The sequence below is a fragment of the Microcebus murinus genome, chromosome 6 (assembly GCF_040939455.1).
Source record: "Microcebus murinus isolate Inina chromosome 6, M.murinus_Inina_mat1.0, whole genome shotgun sequence".
In the NCBI taxonomy this organism is placed as follows: domain Eukaryota; kingdom Metazoa; phylum Chordata; class Mammalia; order Primates; family Cheirogaleidae; genus Microcebus; species Microcebus murinus.
Genome location: NC_134109.1, coordinates 25,263,897 through 25,267,895, shown reverse-complemented (window position 1 = coordinate 25,267,895; position 3,999 = coordinate 25,263,897).

Below are 3,999 nucleotides of genomic sequence, written 5' to 3'. Positions count from 1 at the left end.
AGTCCTCCCAACAAGCCCATGAGATAAGGATCCATTTTCATTTCTCAGAAAGAAGGCAAGGTCAACTTGGTTAAGGAACTTGGCCAAGTTCACACAGGTAGTAGGAGCTGGGCTGAGAATCAGACCTTCGTGGGTCTGGCTCCAAAGTCCTTGCTCTTGCCACACTGCCATGCTGCCTGCTCCGCTCCACCAGGCATCTGCTCCGCCTCCTGCTCCAAAACTTGTTAGGGCTCTGGCGCTCTCCAATCTTCAAACCCCTGTGCCACCTGGGGGTCCCAGCAGGAAACAGATGTTACCCACAAACAGAGCAACCGAGGAAGCATTCAGGAAGGGACTACTTACAAAAGTGGGCAGGGCTAAGGGAACTCAACAAGGAATGGTGAAGACCGTGGTGGCACAGGGAGCAAGTGACTGGAAACTAGAGGGACCTGAAGCTGCAGAGGAAAGGAGCAAGGAGGACAAATGCCCAGCCTCTGCCCTCCCACCCTCCGTTCCCCTCCATTGGTGCCTCCCACTGGACAGGCCCCAGCAGAGCCCGCAGCCATGGGAGTGCAGCGGACGCCCCCACGCTCAGCCTCCCGGCTTCAGAGTGGGGACAGGGATGGGAGGATGGGAGCTGGACGTGTCAGCCACGAAGGCCATCCAGAAAGCTCCTTGGGGGCTTGGGTGGGAATTTCCCTTCCTAACGGGTATTTACGGAAACAGACCCTGCCTTTCATTGTAGAAATCAGAGCTGGGGACTCAGCCTCCCTCTACTCGCTGGCAGCCAGGATGTGACACACGACCCAGACTCAGTCAATCAGAAATTCCCACTCGGGACTCTGAATCTGGAGTAGCTTAGAAATCGTTCCTGGCAGAGGGATGGGCTGCAACAGCTGCCCAGCTGTGTGAGAGCCATGGATGGCAGAGGGTGGTACCAGCAAAGGCATCCTAACCAGGCCAGTGATGCCCACTGCCCAGCACCCGCACCCCATGGATCCCGCCCCTTTTCCATGCTGGGTCTCCAGCCTTCCCATTGTTGCTTTGAGCATGCCCAGCTCCTTCCTGGGAATCTTTTCTCTGCTTAAGAGGGTCAGAGTCCATTTCTACTCCTTCCAGTGAGAACCTGGGCTGGCGCAGCCACCCAGGACAGATAGATGATGCACGTAGTGGTGGGTGGTCCTGACAGGTGCTCCAGGAGTGCAGCAGGGGCAGATGCATCCGAGCTGTGGGCAGGGAGGTCCTCAGAGCCGACCACACCCACATGACTCTGCCACTCACCAAACTGCCAGCTTGCCCAGAGGCCATTTGTATTTTCAGCCGAGCTGCCTCTGAGCCACCCACCTCCCCAGGGAGGTAACTCCTACCTCGAGCACCCACTCCCAGATGTGGCATGCTTTTGGAAGCTGAAGGACTGCCCCACCCCAAGAAAAGACCCTGCCCCAAGCAACCTGCTCCGGAAGGCCCGGCCATCCAACTGACACCCTACCCCGAGGAGTCCTCTGAAGGAGCCCCCTAACCCTCGAGCAGCCTCCCTCTACCAGAGGCCTAGACACAGGGCCTGTTTCATCTTGGCTGAGCTGCCCCTCCATCCCCACCCAGACCACCCGGATGCAGCTGTGTCTCTGGATGTCCAATATTTGCTCGGGGAACTAGCAGAAAAGCAAAGTGGAAACTGCTGAGGTGACAGGCTGCTGCCTAAGGTAACTGGGCCATCCCAGACCCTGGGGCTTCCAGAGAGGGAGGAAGGGCACAGACGGAGTCCAGGCGATCCTCAGCCCCCAGAGGACAGCCTGACGACTGGCAGGAGGGAACAGGAGGGATGGCAGGGCTGACCCCCTGGCTCTGGCACATCCTTTCCTCGGGCTCAGCCATGGGGAGCATGCACCCAGGCACGGCGTCTGACTGCTCTGCAGAAAAAGACGCACAGTCACCAGGCCTGCAGTGAGAGCAAAGTTTGCACGTGCCCTGCTCTAGGAAGCCTAGGGCTCGTGGGGCCACAGACGGCTAGGTGCTCGGGCAGAAACCCGCAGGGAGGCGTGGACGGACAGACATGCAGCAGGGGTGCCTTGAACGAGCTTCTTTCCCTGAGACCCCCACCCATCTCCCCTTCCTCCAGCTCCTGCAGATTCTGAGGATAAGCCTATGTCGAGCCTATCTCTTGTCCTCTTTGCTGCCCTCTCAGCAGGGCTGCAGACAGGTCCCGGGAGGCAACTGGGAGACCCCATGCCTCCTCCCTGCTCGCCCATTGCCCCAGAGGTACTGGCTGCCGCCCCCCCAGGCCAACAGGATGTGCACCCTCTCCCAGGAGGTATCCCCCAGTCCCACAGTCTTGCCCCAGGGACAGTTGGGATCTTTGCAGATGAGGCATGGAACAAGGTCCCAGCCCAGAGTGGAGAATAGAAACGAGGGAGCCATTGCCCCGTGGGCCCACATTGTGCTGGAGCCCGTCTGCGTCTGGACAACCTGTGGGCCCTGCCAGGCACAAGCAGGCCTGCCCCTGTCAGAGGCAGCTGAGCAAAGTGGGACCCCTAGGGTAGGCCAGGCACCTTCTGCCCACATCCCTGCCCCACTGGTCTCCCCGACCTGCCAGAGCCACGTGCTATGCCAGACTGCACCGGCTCAGGCTGCTCAGGACAAGGGACAGGTCTAAGCGTTTGGGAGCTTTCCTCCTTCCTGGGCTCAGTGGGTCAGGAGGGAGGCATGGGGCTGGTTGGGAGTAGGGGAGAGTAGGGGAGAGTGAGCCTTTCATCTTGGCTTTGCAAAGCACACGCGCCCCAGCCCGAAGCTGGCTGGCATTGGCATGCACCATAAATCTCCAGGCTGCTGCAGCTGTGACTGGATTATTTATAGCTCCAGTCTTACATTTCTAGCGGGAAAATATCACACAAAGGGAAAGGTAATGAAATCTCACCTCTCCTGCATGTCCCCCACTCCACACTGCAGGGCTTTCCAGCGGAGAAGCGGGGAGAGGCCACCACCCCTCTCCTGTCTCGCTCCCCGACTGCCCCCTCCTCTGTCGTCACACATTCTCTCAGACACATCCTCACATCCTCGCACTCACGCCCCCTCCCTCACGGAGGCAGACAGTCCTGCTCTGCCCCTCCCTCTCTGCTCACCCTGCCTGGCTCTTCCACCCTCTAGACACGCCCCACGCACCCCTGCCCTTTTCCTCCCGCCACTGCTGTCCCCCTCCGTGCCTGACTCACTCCCGTCCTCCCTTCGGTTGTGTCTGCTCTTTTGCTTTGGCAGTGAAGAAGCTGGCAATCAGTTCCCAGGCCCGGCCTCCACGGAGGCACATGCTCCGTGCCATCTCGGTGGCAGTGTCAGCTTACATTCCTCTTCGTTTGCCTTCAAGATCCCCTGGGCATTGTCTCCCCAGGGGGACCCATTTTGTGGCACATGGCCGTGAGACATGCGTCCCCGGGTTTGACACACACAGACACTCAGAAAACATCAGCCACGGAGCATGCCTGTCACCCTGCGGGAAGGAGCGTCTAAGGTCGTGCTCTGCAAAGTCCATGCAGGGCCCAGGGCTGGGTGTTTCACGGTGCAGAGGCCAAGAAGTTCCTCTTGCTCCCGGCTGGTTTGCTGGGTCCCAGTGTAATACTGGAGCAGTCCTTCCGTTACACCTTCCCACAGGCACAAATGGAAACTGAGTCCCGTGCAAGCTCCTGGGGAGAGCCAAGGCCCAGCCCCCTCCCTGCCTGGCCCTCCAGCCCCAGCCCACAGGAGTAGTCGGTGCACTTCCCCCTGCGGCCCAGCACTGACACAGCCCACCCCTCACTTCCCCCCAGACAGCCACGGTGCAGGGTGTGTGTGTGTGTGTGTGTGTGTGTGTGCACATGTGCGCACAGGGAAATCACAGACAATGATAGTTTACCCTGGGTGGGGGCAGGGGTTGGGCCTGGGGGTTGGGGTCTGCAACCTGCCATCAGGGTGGCATTTCCTGGAAGATTTTCTCCTTTTTTTTATCTTAAAAATTCACCTGACTTTTGGCATTATTCACTATAACACATA